The following is a 17,112-nucleotide window of genomic DNA, read 5'->3' as shown; positions in this document are numbered from 1 at the left end:
TGTGGGTGTGCCCTTGCCTAGTGTGCACTGTTTACCTGGTAAATACTTTGACTACTCACTTTCTAAGGCTCATTCAGGAATAATCTACTCTCCAATGATGACTAGGAAGTGAATTGTCATAGCTGTCAGATCTCTGGAGATCTCATAACATGAGTAGGTCTAGAGGGTAGGAGTGATGTGTGGTCAGAAATTTTCATAAAATTTTTGTAAGCTGCCAGTAGCTCCTCACTGTATTAAACCTACTCCTTATTTGATCATTATAACTTTTTCAAAGCTCAGCCACTCATGTGTCTTTCTCCTGACTCGGCTTGCTTTTTTCCATCTCCTCTTAACTCCTAAGAATAGCTGAGGAACGTCACTGCCCCATCCTAGAGGGAGGAAACTGACACTGAGTACAGTCAATAGCACCAGGAAAAAAAGTGCTTATGACTTGATAGTTTTCTTTATTCCCACTTATCTCCTGTCTCCTAACATATTCTTATCAACTCTGTTTCTAAATAGACTTTTATTTCTGCAAAAACAACTTGAAACAGTATCACACTCAAACCACACCTTGCCTATTTTAGTCGGCTTTGTGTTGCTATAGCAAAATACCACAAACTGAGTGATTTGTGAACAATAACAGTTTCCTTGATGGTGGACCTTACAGCTAGAAATGGCAATATCACTATCATGACACTAGACTATGGTAAAGGTCTGCATTTTGCTTCATTGTCTGTTGTAAGGCAGAATGGCATGAGATAGAGCAAGTGCTGAAACTCATTTCTACCCACAAACCCACTCCTGTGATAACACCCTCTTTCTTACAACAATACTAACCCATTTGAGAAATCAGATCTCTTATTACCTAAACACTCCTAGTGTGACCCCACCTCCCAACACTGCTACACTGAGATGAAGTTTCCATGTGAAACTTGAGGTAAACTCAAGCCGAAGCAGTTCCCACCTCAGGTCTATTGACATTGACACTGAGCACACACAGACAAGTGCTGTGCATTATGCAAGTGATAACAAAGAAATGCTGACTTTTAAAAGATTGTAATTCATTTTCTATGAATGCATCAAACTTACCCATTGACCTTTCTGAGAAGAAGCATTCTGAGAAAACAGAGCAGACTCCTACATTAGTTTCAAATGGTCTCATAAGTTTCCCTTCTAGAAAGATGATGGACTTGGTGTAAAATTCATGCAAATTATCTACCAACAAAGACTGCAAAACTAGTATGCCAACCTCAAGTGCCTATGACTATTTCATTATAAATAATTTGTTAGTAAAAAACAAAGCACATTCAGAAATAAAGATAATTTCCTTGTGGCCATGCAGTGTTTCTATAATAAAACAATATGCATTAAGTTCATACTTTCGTGAAAAATATATAATGATGATGATAGATAGATAGATAGATAGATAGATAGATAGATAGATAGATAGATAGACAGATGATAGATAGACAGACAGATAGACAGGTAGATAGATAGATAGATCAAAAGATCAAAAGCATCTTAAGGTTTCATTTGGGTTCATTGTTCTAGGGTATGGTCTATCATGGCAAGCAAGACCTGGTGGCAGAAGCTGGAAGCAGCTGGTCACAATGTATCTCCATTCAGGAAGCAGAAAACAATGACTACTCATTCTCACATAGCTTCCTCCTTTCTGTGCCTTCCAGGACCCAGGCACTGCCCTCCTTTAGGATAGATATTCCCATCTTAATTAACTAATCAAGATAATCCCTCACAAGTACATTCAGAGGCTAGTGTAATCTAAATAGTCCATCAGAGGTGGACCTTGACATTTGTCTCATATGATTCCGTATCCTGTTAAGTTAACAATACATATTATCATAGTATTTTCTGACAAATGAGCCATTTAACTTTACAAACACATAGTTTTTACTACCTCCTGATGACTTGACTCAATCAGCATAATGTCATCAATATAGAGGTCCAGTGTGATATTTTATTTAATAGACAGGTGATCAAGAGCACTTCAAACTAAATTATATCACAAGAATGGAGGATTAATATATCCTTAAACAGTAAAGTATACTGATGATGTTCTCAGCTGAAAGCAAATTATTTCTGGTGGTTCTTATGGGCTGGTATCAAGGAAAAGGTTATTTGCTAGATCAGTATCTGCATACTGTATACCAGGAAATGTGTTAATCTGTGCAAGTAAGGAAACAACATCTGACAGAGCAGCTGCAATTGGAGTCACTACTTGATTAAGTTTACTATAGGCAACCATCATTTTCCATGATCCATCTGTCCTCTGCACAGACAAAATAGAAGAGTAAAAACAAGGTCTAGAGGGAGTGACCCACCACCTCTGGACCATTCTAATCCTTGATGTTGGCACTCATTTCTGCAGTTCTTCCAAGAATGTGATACTGTTTTGGATTTATGGCTTTCCCAGGTAGAGGTTATTCCAATGACTTCGATTTGGCCTTTTCTTTGACTATAATGGCCTTCATTACATATCTGAAGCCTTCCTGCAGATGTTTCATGGTCCTGGGATCTCCATCATCCTGGACACTCTAATTCAACTCAGATATTATCATCATAGCTTCATACAGTGGATACTTAGGGCTCCATTATTAGGACTTTTACTCTGAAATATAAATATGTGTAGCCTAAGTAGCTCTCTAGAATCAAGATAAAAATTCCATTTTAAGACTAGACATTGTTAATGTAATTCTTGACTGTATATATTGTATATACTTATTGGATAGTTTTTTTTATTAGTTATAAGCTTTTTTAATTTTAGACAAAACAGGGGGAAAATGTGGTGGTATTGTTTTCCCCAAAATATTGTGCACCCTAATAAATTTATCTGGGGTCAGAGAACAGAACAGCCACTAGATATAAAGGCTAGAAAATGGTGGCAATTACACCTTTAATCCTAGCATTCCAGAGGCAGAAATCCTTCTGGATCTCTGTGAGTTTAAGGCCACACTGGAAACAGCCAGGCATGGTAACTCAACGCTTTTAATCCCAGGAAGTGAGCCTTTAATCCCAGAGAGTGATGGCAGAAAGCAGAAAGATATATAAGGCGTGAAGACCAGAAACTAGAAGCTTTTAGTCTGGTTAAGCTTTCAGGCTTTGAGCAGCACAGTTCAGCTGAGATTCATTCTGGATGAGGACTGAGAGGTTTCCAGTCTGAGGAAACAGGATCAGCTGAGGAAATGGCGAGGTGAGGTGGCTGTGGCTTGTTCTGCTTCTCTGATCTTCCAGCATTCACCTCCCCCCCCACACACACACACACAAAAAAAAAAACCCCTCCATTTTAATATATATATATATATATTGGGTGTCAACTTGACACTCAATACATCACTTTTAAGGCATAACTTTCTCCCTCTTTCTCTCACATTCTCAAGGCCATATTATAAATGAAAATATATTCAGTACAAGTTCAAAAGTTCCCATAGTCAAACAAATACCGAGACCCATAGCCAGACAATATGCAGGCAGTAGAGTCTTTGTAACACTCAGCCCTAAATAGAACATTTCCATCAAATCCCTCCCTTCAGGGCTTAAGGAACTCTATGGTTCTATAGGAGAGGGAGCAGAAAGAGTGTAAGAGCCAGAGGAACTGGAAGACCTCAAGTAATCAATGCCTTCTGGACACAGCAGGGCTGGCACACATATGACTACTCTGTAAATGTTAAGAGGGAAAAAGCATATTAGGGCAATCAGAAAGGATTATGTTGTAACAGCCCAAACAAGAGAGGCTGGTATCTTAGATTAACATGTTAGTGCTCGACAAATTGATGAACTTCCAATATATTCTTAGAGGTTGAATCAACAGTCCTAAATACCAAGTTGGTATGGGTTAGGTAAGAGACAAAGAGGACCATTGAATCCTGGAGTGACTAAGATGTTGGGATATTAGTACCTAGATACACGTGAACATATATGCTCATGAGACTTAAGCCTCAAGTACTCTTACATAAGATCTTTCCTAAGTTCTTAACCAAGTCTAAAATAAAGCTGCATGATCATTTTAAGCATATCATTTCAAATACAGATGTGTGTTATGTGTCACTGTTAAGGCTGCTTTACTCTGGTTATAACACCTCTGATGTCAGCTGGCATCGCAGTAATTGTAGACACGGCTGGATCAAGCTAAGAGGAAGCTGAGCAGGATATTGTTCTAGACTGTTAAACACGGACCATAAGTCATTCCTCCCTTTGGCCATGTTTCTTTGAAATCTATCTACAGCTCCTCCCATCAGGAAGTTGAGGCTATTATCCATCTTTTGAACTGGACTGGTTTTATGACTTGCTTTCATCAGAAGACTATTGCAAATGTAAATTTCCAGCCATCTATCTGTACTGGTTCTTGTAATCCAGCTCCCATATAAAGAGGTCAGAATAAGAAAGGTTACAGTGAATGGGCTACCTTATAGAGAAAAGAGGCATATTGAAGATATATAAAGTGTCTCAGTATGACAACAATACCCCAGATAATAACAAGGAGACCATCTCTGCCCTTTGAGCCCAGTCAAACCATACCAAATGAACACACAAAATAGAAGTAGGCCATTGCCATCAACATAAACCTTTAAATATCTAACCAAACAACTGAAAGCAATAAAAAGTTTGCTGTTGGAAGCCGCTACAGTGTAGAAAATTTTACACAGTAGGAAAGTGATATGAGCTTGATTTCAGCAGAATATATTGATGTGGTTGGCAGTCCCTTTAACAGATGATGCTGTTGCTTTCTCCTCTCTGCAGTCTAGGGATCCAGGAATACTTCAGCTTCGCATTACACCGACATTCTTGGCACTATGACACCAGTGTTGTAAAGCCAGAGATCCCATGGTAAGAGAAACAGGTCCTGTGATATCTGGCACCCAAAAGAAGAGAGGATTAGAAGAAAAGAGAATGCCAAAATGTACAGTACAAGAGTAAGTCTAAAGAAAATTCTTCCAAAATTAGTTGTACAAAACTCAAAGCAAAGTATTAAGTTGTTGTGTATATATATATATATATACATATATATATATACATATATATATATATATATATATGATCAGCAAAGGGTTTTGAAAATATGGTATATAAGCTACAAACTCACCACACATTTTTTTCTTCTGAAAGCCTTTTTTCCTGCAATAGAGCTTCCATGGTATCAGAAAATACTATGCAAGCTACCAAGGGAGGAAAGCAATGAATAGTTCTACCCAGCACCAACACCTATGAACCACAACAATGACCAGCAGAGCAAGGTATCACTAAAGGTGTAACAAGTGGCACTCCCATGTTCGTGGCAACCAACAGCTATTTAATGGAGTTAATGCCCACTTAACGGAAGGGAAATCACCCTGGGTACTGGAAACCTAACTAAGTTTTCAGGTCTATTGAGATCATGGACCTTGGAAACAAATCTACTACCAACACTTTGTTAAACCAGCACAATCCCTTACTATATTTTAAGTTTTATCATTGTACACACAGATTAGTGTAACTATCACCCCCTATCAAAGAAACTTTTCTCTCTCTCTCTTCTTTTTTTCTTGGAGCTGAGGACCAAACCCAGGGCCTTGCACTAGCTAGGCAAGCCCTCTACCACTGAGCTAAATCCTCTAGAACCCCAAAACTTCTCTTAATAGCAAATGGAGACTTTTATTGAAAAATACAACTGGACACAATACAGAGATGAATGGATCATGGGGAGGCCAGACCCAGTGGATACATCTATATCATACTTCCTGCATCTATGACTCAGAGAACATCTTTGAAGAGGGAACTTAAAGATTATAAGAGCCAGAATACCAGGAAGTCTGCTGTTAAAGAGTCTCTCTTAGAAATGGCTGCATAAAGAAGCCAAGCACAGTGGTAATATCAACAGATATGTTAATGCAAAAGGGAGAAGTTTCATGGGGGTCCCACTCCTAGAAAAGAACTACAAGTAACTAATAACTACTGGGAAAGGGTGAATTAGAATCTCCCAGGGATAAGACCCTTTACTGGTTATCCACTACAAAGTCAGCCCTAACACCATACAAACACAAACAAAAAATGTAGACATCTCAGGTTCTATTTATATATTTGTGCATATATATGTATATATATTAGATGATAATAATCAAAGAAAAACAGTCTATCAACTTGAGGGTGAGGGGATGTGGGAGAGATTAGAGGAAAAAGACCTAAGAAGGGCTGGAAAAAGGATAAGGAAAGGAGAAAGTGATATACTACTACTTTAATTAAAAATACACCATACACACAATCATAAAACTGTATGCAATGCATTGTATCAGAAATTCATTCTCAAGAAGCATACACAGATTTGTATTAGAAATATCAAAAATACAAATTTTTACAAGGTTCATATTTATAATGCACTACATAGACATTTTCTTTATATGAACGCAGTTTCTAAATGCAACCATAATTTTTTAAACTTTGTAAACTTATCAATGATGACTGTGAATATGAAATAAACATTCTAAGCTGTCATAAATTTGAATTCCTTATAGGAAATGTTATAGATTAATTTAATATAAAGAAGTGATCAAATTAATTAATGAAAAATGTAAATAAACTTTTCTGGTTTTTCTGCATTTTAGTAATTTCCTATTTTTTTAATGCATAAGTCATTAAAATTTCTCAGTGTAGAAGAACAGCTAATGTTTTGCCTAATTTTGAATTTCCAACTCTATTATTTTTCTGCAAGAAACTTAAATCGTGTGACTTAGGATTCAAAAAGTTAGGCTATTGTTTTGGTGGTACATTAATATAATTCAAATGAGTTTAAAACTGAATCTTAAATAGAGCTTTGAAGCCGGGCGTTGGTGGCGCACGCCTTTAATCCCAGCACTCGGGAGGCAGAGCCAGGTGGATCTCTGTGAGTTCGAGGCCAGCCTGGGCTACCAAGTGAGCTCCAGGAAAGGCGCAAAGCTACACAGAGAAACCCTATCTCAAAAAAACAAAACAAAAAAAAAAAAAAAGAGCTTTGAAAATCACAATATGCTGCCTGTTTGTCCTCCACAGAGCACTGAGTACATCCTAGTATAACCTGTGTGATGCAGTTGAGCCATAGAGTTTTCCAAACCCTTGCGGGTAAGTGTTTGTCTCGGATGTTAAAACTCACATAGGTACCAAAATTGCCACACAATGAGAAGGGGAAAGCAAGTGATTTTCAGAGTTGACAAGAGCTTGGGGCACAGCAAGCAATCGATATTGTAGGATGGTCAAGAAACAATAGCCAGAGAGTTCCTGCTCAGTAGTTCCTTCAAAGCCAGGAAGAGCTATTGCAGTCACACAGCCCTGCTGTGACATGGCAATCACCTAAAGGGCAATCGATGGTTGGAGGCATGGGCTCTACTGTCCCATTTTCCTCTGTTGCCAGCAGAAATTGTTGCTCCACAGCCTGACAATGATGACATTGCTCTCCTCCACCTCTAAATATTTCTGATGAGTCCATCGTGAGTCTATCTGGAATTCGAAAACAAAACAAAATCATGCTGACCCAATTAAAAAAAAAGTATTTGTTTTCTTATTTTCTCAATAATTTCTAATTCTCCTTGAGCTAACATATATAAAGAAAAGTCACACACACAGAAATGTAGAAAAGCAGACAAAAGACTAGCACATCAATATGCAAATCTACCTCAAACTCACAGCAATGCATCTCCCCTATTACTCACATCTATAAATGTCACCTACAGTACAGAAGTTGGGCAAGCTCCAGGATTCTATCAGGGAAGCAATGTGTCCATGCGTTTTCAAAAGCAAATGCCTCTGTTTAAGAGGCCTTTATTCATCTGGTTGTACTTAGTATAATTTTAATACCTAACACCCATTTCCATTGTTCAAATTCCGCTGAAATAGATATCCTTGGTTTTCAGTTTCATTATCCCTCCACTTTTATAACTATTTCGGTTTATAGAAATCTCCTGGTCTCATCTTTGATATATAAAATTATCCCCTATAAATCTTTGTCTAATATCAATGAACCAAAAATCCCAGCATAGTGAAACTGTGAATAAGGAAGAAGCTAAAACTTTTTTAAAAGGTTTCCAGACAGACTTTATGAACTTGAAGGACAAGGACCTAGGAGGCATTAAGCATAACATACACACAATTTAACAGGTTTATATATGATTTACCTGTGCTTGAACCTTAACAATTTTTAAAAGTTCAAAACTAGTATTTTAGGGCTTCCTACTCAAGGGCATTAGTCATAATGGTTTTGGAGGCTTTTTAAAATATTTCTTCAATTTCTAATCCTAGAGATCTAGACATTTCTCTGAGGGATTTACTTATTCCCTGGAGGTGACATAAAAATAAGTGTTTTCAGAATACAAATAGAGATAGTGCATCACTCAAAATACATTAAATGCTACACTGGTTGGTTTTAACTGTCAATGTGACACAACATAGAATCATTTACAAAGAGGGTCTTGATGGAGGATTATCTGGATCAGGTTGAGATGTGGATGTATCTGAAGGGGGTTGTCTTGATTGTAATTTGAGGTAAGAGGACCTTTTCTAAATGTTGGTGGCACTGTTTTCTGGGCTGGGCCCTTGACTGTTATAAAAGGAGAGAAACACAAGAACAAAGCAGGCAAGCAAAGATCCATTGGTTTATTGTTTCTTTGTCCTTGATGTGGATGATACTTCAAGTTCTTGCTTTGATTTCTCAACGATGGATTGCTGCCTGGAATTGGAAGCAGATTAAACCCTTTATCCCCTAAGTTGCTTTTTTTTTGTCTGGGTATTTTTGTCATGGCCACAGAAATGTAACTAGAACAAGCATTAACAAATAACAAGTTTCAAGTAAATCCTGGATTATTTTAGGAACTTTAGATTATACATGCCCTATCTCTTACCCATTAAGCATAATGTGACTAATATACTGCTTAATTTCCAGTACTGGCCATTTTAAGGGGGAAAAAGCTATTTGTTTAATAAAAAAAAAATAAGCATAGTCTATGCTTTTCAAGTACCAGCTTCATGGTCTCCCAGAGGGTTTTTTTTTTTTAATATCTTTCAGGCTAATGTTTAAAAGTTCGGTCAATGGTAGTGTAAAGAATACTTATATCCACATGTATATTATCTGTTGAACTTCTGCCAGATTGTTTCAAAATACTGCTTCAAAATACTCATATGGACGTATGTAGCCAAGTTGTAATCAAACTGTTATTGTTTGAATTTAAAATTGTACACTTGTTCTTCAGCTCCTGGCACTTTGGGAAGGTTGTAGAGCCTCAGGAGGTAAAGCCTTGCAAGAGGAAGTATGTCACTGGGAGAAGAGATCCCAAGTCTTGTACCCTGGCTCTAATGCTTGTTCTCCTTCTCTCCTTCCAGGAGAGGGATGAAAATGTGATCAACCAGCTTCCTGTCACCATTTTTTTGTGGCCTGTTACTATGCATTCCCAGTTGTGATGGACTCTACCTCTCCAGAACTGTAAGCCAAAATAAACTATTTAACCCTTAAGTTTTTTTTTTCATCAGAGTGATCTAGCACAGCAACAGGAAAGTAATTAATATAAATGCCTTTAAACATTAGAAAAATATATTAAATACAATATCTCTATGATTTCATATAGACCAGGTTCTTTTAATTTTAAAGAAGAGAACTTTTTTGTCTTTATCTTTTGAGACAGGGTCTTTCCATGTAGTTTGAACTTGCCTGGAGCTCACTATGTAGACTAAGCTGGCTTCAAGCCCATAGTTCTCAATGTCAACCTTTCTAATGTCGAAGTACATACATGCCTATTATTGTTGGATAGCAAAGACATTTAAATATTGAAATTCATAGGATAGACATAAAGAAAGTTACTGATAACCCAATTTGAGAAAATAATGTCTCCATTCTCAGTAGACATGAATCAAGACCCCGGTGCAACAATGTATGAGCTCTCAGGGTTTTGTCTCCATTCATTGCTGGAGAACATATTTGTGGAGAATAAGATATCATTACAACACTTTTCATTTTACGTATTTGTCAGTATCTATTCTATATTAGATCCCAGAAACTTTAAATACATTTTAATTTCTAAAATCATCAGGATAGTATTCATGACTTACTTATTTGGGTCAAGCATTTTTGTCCCAAACTTTTGATTGCAAATAGGATTCCCTATTATTTGCCCTTGGTTACAGAATAATTTTAGTATCAGTCTGTTGCCCATAAAGATGCAGAGCATCACAGATCCAAAGTAAAGGTCCCATGTATTTCCAGGGGTCATCAAATGCTGGAGACATCCGAGCACAACCTTTGAAGACATACATTTGAAAATGTTTTAAGAATACATAGAACATATATGAAACCACATATAAGATCCATATTTTATCAACAAGTTCTCTTTTTGATTGTCTTTTAATTCGGGCCTGTGGAATTATAATTCAACGCACTAGCCCTGACTTCTGCAGGATTTAATCTAAAGAGTGTATCTTTAGGCAGTTCCCCATGATTAAATGGTCTCCTAGACCAATCCATTGTGTGTTTCTTTTTCAATTCTCCTTAAAGAAAGTAGACATTAGCTCAGCTGAAATAAATATGACACATAGTTCTGTACCTATGGACAGTGTATCCAGAGGACAGAATATTAGGAGTAGAAAATGCATTGCTCCGGGCAGTGGTGGCGCACGCCTTTAATCCCAGCACTCGGGAGGCAGAGGCAGGTGGATCTCTGTGAGTTCGAGGCCAGCCTGGTCTCCAAAGTGAGTTCCAGGAAAGGCACAAAGCTACACAGAGAAACCCTGTCTCGAAAAACCAAAAAAAAAAAAAAAAAAAGAATGCATTGCCTAATAATGAATCCCACGATATTCCCTTACACGCAGATTTGCATTGTTTACCCTCTGTAACAGATTCATTTTGCTACTATAGTTCTTTATGACGTACAAATATGACCTGGTTTTCATTTTTGTTTGTTTCCACTCTATTAAAATAACTTCCTTTTGTTGCCTTGACAAATTTCAGAATGTTTAATTACGTATACATTGATAAAGTTTCTTGATACATTAAATTTTAATAAAGTAAAGATGATCTCTTGATTTCAAACTCTGGTCTGAAGAGCAAGAGAAAACAAGGTATGTGTAAAAATGATAGAAACTATTTCCAAATCCCAGACCATAACCAGCTTCTCCACATTCATAACAGCCTTTAACAAGGTTTTAAGATGAGAAACACATTTTAAAAAGAAACACAACCTCAGTACTTGGAGGAAGATTGTACATGTAATTGCGACCATGCAATTGGTTCCAGGAAGAGAAAATCCTCTTTCTCTTCCTTCACAGATTAGCAGCAACAGTAACAAAAAAGCAAAGTGTTTGCTCACCTTAGCAATTATACTCTCATAACATTGTTGTTCTTCTTATGTCCCAAGAATTAAAGGATTGGAACTAAAATAACTAATTTAACAATGAAGAATATACAAAATCACTTTGTTAATTAATTTTTTAAGTCACACCTTAGTCACAGAGATCTACTGGGAAATATTCAACTGAATTAATTAGTCTTGGTAAAAAATCTGAATATCGTCAACTCATTTGGGGAGTGCAGTCAGCTGATACCTGGAATGGATATTTAGAAGAAACTATGCCACCTTCTTGGGTACAAACTTGTAATTCATTAAGCTGCAAGGAATTTTTATACTTTGTTGTTCCCCCAAATTGAAAATCTCTGTAGGGTTTCCAACAACTTTATAAATGAACCCATACTAGGAAATAAGTAAGACTACAGTAATGCTTACCAGAAATGGATCTCCATCCTTACAAAGCTATGTGTGTGAAAAGTATGTTTGCCTGAGAATGTCGTTTGTCTTTCATGTTACGCCGAAGAATGAGGGCATAAATTAGTTCTAGTTAGTGTGAAGGTTATTCATCAGAATTAAGATCCCAGGACTGTAGTGCTGGGAGCCTCATGGAGAGGTCATGAAGCCCAGGCTCCTCTCTATTAATCAAAAGGAAGTCCAACATATGCTCCAGAATGCACTATGATTTGTAACTTGAAGCTGACAGAGCATTGATTTCTGAGAAACTGAAAGTAAATTACCTTACCAATTTCTGCCTTTGTACCAACTATTTGTAAAATGAAGACAAGAATAATTAAAAAAAAAAAAACACAATGTAATCCGAAATTTGTGTTAAAATGGACATACTGATAAATTAATGCAACAGATTAATTTGTGATTATTCACCTTAGGACAGAAAAATGTATGTTAATAAAGTATCAACCATATTTAGTTCAGTATTCAAAATAGGACCGACATATCAAAAAATAAAAAATAGTATGCACTATAGAATATATGGAAATTGTCTCCCTGCTGTTTTATACATCCTCTTTCTTCTCTAAGTTTCTTTATGTGTCATCTCAACTTCTCTAATTTCAAAATACTCAAAAGAATAATAGGTCTCCTGTTGTAATGCCAGGGTTAAAAATAGCACTGAACATTATGGAGATTTGGAGGTTTGTACTTAGAATATTGATTAGTCAATAATTGTCATGCTCCTATAAAGGAACAGTTATGAACTGAACAGAGCATTCCACCAGAACTGATGTCTTGACACTTAATCAAGTTACAAAGTTTCCTTCCTCCACCCCAAACACTGCCTGTATAATAACCACGGAGCCGCACTGGTCAGCATCAAAGCTGACAGAGTGGCCCCAGGACAAGAGCCGTGTCTGATGCTTAGCAGTCTCTGTCCATCTGATGATGGTCCTCTTGCATGGTTCCAGAACAAGAGATTGTTTGTAAATTCAGAGTTATTCTTCAGCGACCGAGCTGAAGCCTTTATGGCATGTCTTTGAGCTATATTTCAAAAGGTCAACACAGATCAAGCCCATACTTGTTGAAAATGTAATAAAATGAATGAATTAATAGATGTATATCTTACTGTCCTCTTACCAGGGGACTCCAGAAAATGATGAGTATTGTGTAAATAAAAACCTATCATATTTTGTTCCTCAGTAAATATCAATAGACTTTGTGAGACCTAAATCCTGAAAAATACAAATATCAACTCTTTAAGTAGACATGATGTCAAATAATAATCTTATCTGTATTTATCATTGTGTTGAAAGAACTGATCTACTAGTTATTAGTAACTATAAGAAGTCTCCCTCTTCTTTACTCACAAAATAGTACCAAGATACATACTATTCAACATGTATTTTATTTGCTCATTGTTTTCATTTATATATCAGCTTATTATTTATTATTTATTTGATCAAATAAAGACTGTGGAGATTAACTCTAGTTCCAAGATGTATTAATGGCAAATGTGCACAATGGTCATACCCAAAAGGCATTGTGAATATGAAGAAAATATATATATCCTTTAACAATAGGCCAACATCTAACCCAACATAGACAACTCTAATCAATCACATAATATGTACAACTGCAAAATACTCTGCCTCTTTCCACCCATGTTCTCATCCAAAGGTCTGTGATGGTTTTGTATTTATTTCCTCAATAGCCCATTCATGCTCATCACTAGCTTACCCTTGAAATGGGTTTGGAAGGGAAGTGAGCCCTCTTTAAGCTTTTTTATTACATGGGTACATGCATCAGGTGAAATCTAAGAAGTTCTTCATGTCTTCAAATGAATCCTCATTCTTCATGTTCTATACATTTTGTTTCTTACTAGTGAGTTTATATAAAAAGTCCTAGTATGAGGTCTTCAGATATTTTCATAACAAATTATTACAGAGCAGGTGGTTTAACCAAGGAAAACTTATCTCCTCACAGTTCTGAGGACCAGATGTCCCACATCAGTATGGTTGGCTTCTTCAGAGGCCTCTCTCTCTTTAGCTTTTTACTTGGACATGCTCTTCCTATTTTTTTCACATGACCTTCCCTTTTTGTGTGTCTGTATCTAAATTTCCTTTTCTTATCAGGACAGCCACCATATTGGATTGGGGTCATACCAACAACCATCCTCTGAGTTTATTACTTCTTAAGGACCTATCTTCAAATTCTGAGGCACTAAAGGTGAGGACATCATATGTGAATTGCATAGGGTTATGCAGCTCAGCTAACCACATCTGCATTACTTAATATTGAATTATTCCGAAAACAGCAACCAAATTTCAAATGATTCTCAAGTATTTACCTTTATATGTCAAGCAATAATAGACTTATATATTTATATGGATTATATGTTCAACTGAACCCTTCCAGTCATCTGCAACATTATGGTATGGCATCAATGACAAATTGTATATTTTAGTATTTATAGTATTTCTCCCCTTCACAGCACCAATGAATGAAGTCAACATTTGTAATTATCTTTACTAGTTGATTTATATTCTAATGTAACAATGAGTTTCAACTCTGAAATTTCTAGCTTTAATGATTCTTCACATTTCTTGATTCTCTCAATATCATCCATTTTCAGCACAATTTACAATTACAATATTCTTACATCCTCACTCTTATTTCCATTTTGATATTATATGTTGATGTGAATTCATGTTACAGCTGATCTTCCTTCTTCAAGCACTTGTTCACTAAGCAGATGTGTTCAGGATTTACCCTGAGGACACAGCTTCAGTGTGTGTTGAGATATTCCTATATTTCATTCAAATAGAAAAACCAGATATCTTCCTATCACAAAAAAATAAAAGAAGTAAGTTTAGTCTATTATTTTCCCTTTGGTAATTAGAAATTATTTTATGTGGTTTTGCTGTGTGTGTCTGCTGACCTCTCCGAGAACTTTATGAAAAATTGAATTTGAAGTTCTGCCCAGAAAGTGGTTAAGTTTCCTTAACTTGAGACAAACGGAAGGAAGCACTTGGGAACATCCACAGAACGTGCAAACTCAAGGCTGTGGAAACAGGAACAGGATAGACAGAATGCTGGGTATTAAAAATGCATACCATTATAAGGAAGTTTGAACAAAATTATTTGAAGTTCTCCTCTTTATTACTCATGCTTTTAAAATTCTGCTAACTTAGAGGATCTAAAAATATTCCGGAGAACAAAGACAAACCTTAGAATGCTCAAAAATCAGGCAGAAAGTAAAATCATATGATTGGTCCTACAAAGAATATGTTATTGTCCTATTACTTCTTAAAATCGATTCCTAGCATACTGAACCAACTCATTAGCATCTGCAGTAGAAATACCATAAATATATTTTAAACAAAAATACAGAATCAACCAGATATTTTTAATCTCTACCAATTGGGAAAATAATTTTTTTAAAGATTTTTTTTTGGTTTATCTCACTTCTTTAAAACTAGAAATTAGTTGTTAAAGGATCCCTCTTTTCATTTATACCATGCACAAAATAGTTTTTAACCTTTACTCTCAACAATATCCAGCAAGCATCGTATACTAGAAATTGTGAGTATTTACCAGAAAACAGAACGAGTCTTTTCCTGAGTCACCTTGTACTTGAGCTGACAGATTGACTCACAGTGAGACGTGATGCTTTATGGTTTTGTTGGCCAGACTTCCATCTGCATGACTGTGTGTGGTATAAGAATATCCCTCTCTTGGCCACTGTTCTTTTCAGCACAGCTTTACTTGTTCGGTGCCCTCTAGTTAACCTTGAGACAAAACACGAAGTCAGTCTTAGGCATTTTGCCTGTTACCAACTAACACAGCATTAAATATGTGCATGCTTGTCTGTATGTGTGCAACTGGAACCGCCCAGGAGCGCTGCCAAAAGGAAAAGTCGCAACACAAGTTTGAACAGCAAGTGCCTTTGACTTATTGCTGTGATTATTCTAATTGCTCATCTACTTGGTGGGAGGCTGCAGGAAGCTGTTTTGAAGTAATCAAGCTGAGATGGGCCCTTCTATTTATAATAGTTCTGAAAATTCTTATCCCCCTAAAGACTTAATTGCATTTTCTTTAAAAAAAAATAGATTCACTGTTGTTTCTTCTTGCCATTTTCGTTGCTTACACCCAATAATAAATATTTGATAGTTTCTTAGTTATTATACAAATAAGCATAAATTATCTTCCATTTGGTAGATTAAACACAAAGCACTCAACACCCATTAAAGAATCTGAAGTGCAATAGAAACCTTCTAGACTGTATCAATACTTCTGTAGGCAATCTCTAGTAGAGGGTAGTTTTTATACATAGCATACATAGCATCCATGTGAATATATTTTGTCCTTTTGGGAAAAAAAACAGTTGTTTTTTCTCTAGTCTTGGATCAGTATTGGGTCAGTATTCTATGGTTGTGACTGCCTTCATTAGATGACTGAACAGTACAGATCAGCGCATATTAGTCCCTTACTGCTATTTAACCCTTTGTGGTGCATGTCTCCTTTGTCCTGTGATTGGCTCAAAGCACCTGTAACATCACTCCAACATGAAAATGATACCTGTGGCACTTCCTAACTCTCTATCTGGGAATTTTCTCAGCCTTAATCTAACGACTGGCTTCTGTTGGCTTGTACTAGCCATTTAAGAATTATTGTAGATTAAGTAACTTGAATCACTAATAACCATTCATAAAATAGCCACTAAAATTTGCAGTGACTTTCCTTTTTGTCTTATTCTGCTCAAAACATATATCTTCCCCTTTTCCTTAAATTTCTCTCAAAAGTATGCTTGGACTACAAGGACTCTTTTCTCTGCCTCTTGTACCCTCCTCTATCTTAATTCTTCTCTAGCCACACAGGTACTAATGAAGCCAATGATATGAAACCATTTTAAGAAATGTTTATATGCAAATATGTAGCTAAGTTCACAGGTTGAGATCGTAGAACATGAAATGCTGGGACCTGTAGAATCCTAAGAGAAACCAGGTCTCACCACTAGTTTTTGCAGAAAAGGGCATTATAATCTGAAATTTGAATTGACTTACTGAAGAGCACAGAGTGGAAATGTTATATAGATACAGTAATTCTTAGCACTGCAAAATAATTATACTCTTAAAATTTCACTTCCATGTTATGCTCAAGGGAAAAACTGGAATATAAAAGAACCTATTTTCAGATATTCCCTACAAAGTCAAAGATGATTATTTCTAGATGTGTGGGAGTTTGCACAGGAAGACTTGGTTTTATCTTCACAATCAATTCTCAACTACATTGTACTTTTCTGCATAGGACCAAACGAACACACATATACAAACAGAGTTGAACTCTCTGTTGTTGTTGTTTTTTAAAATAGCTACCCTACCTTGTG

At 36.3% G+C, this 17,112-nt stretch overlaps 1 long non-coding RNA gene across 1 annotated transcript; it reads right to left on the bottom strand.

The window, feature by feature from the left end:
* Positions 1-3,324: 3,324 nt before the first annotated feature.
* LOC102918494 (uncharacterized) lies at positions 3,325-15,528 on the bottom strand. Its single transcript, XR_442991.4, has 3 exons — positions 15,321-15,528; positions 7,297-7,443; positions 3,325-4,849 (listed from the first exon to the last, which is right to left on the bottom strand). It is a non-coding gene; the product is annotated as an uncharacterized LOC102918494 (long non-coding RNA).
* Between the last annotated feature and the right edge of the window lie 1,584 nt (positions 15,529-17,112).

This window comes from Peromyscus maniculatus, chromosome 16 (assembly GCF_049852395.1).
Source record: "Peromyscus maniculatus bairdii isolate BWxNUB_F1_BW_parent chromosome 16, HU_Pman_BW_mat_3.1, whole genome shotgun sequence".
NCBI classification, from domain to species: Eukaryota; Metazoa; Chordata; class Mammalia; order Rodentia; family Cricetidae; genus Peromyscus; species Peromyscus maniculatus.
This window is presented reverse-complemented; position numbering and strand designations above follow the sequence as displayed.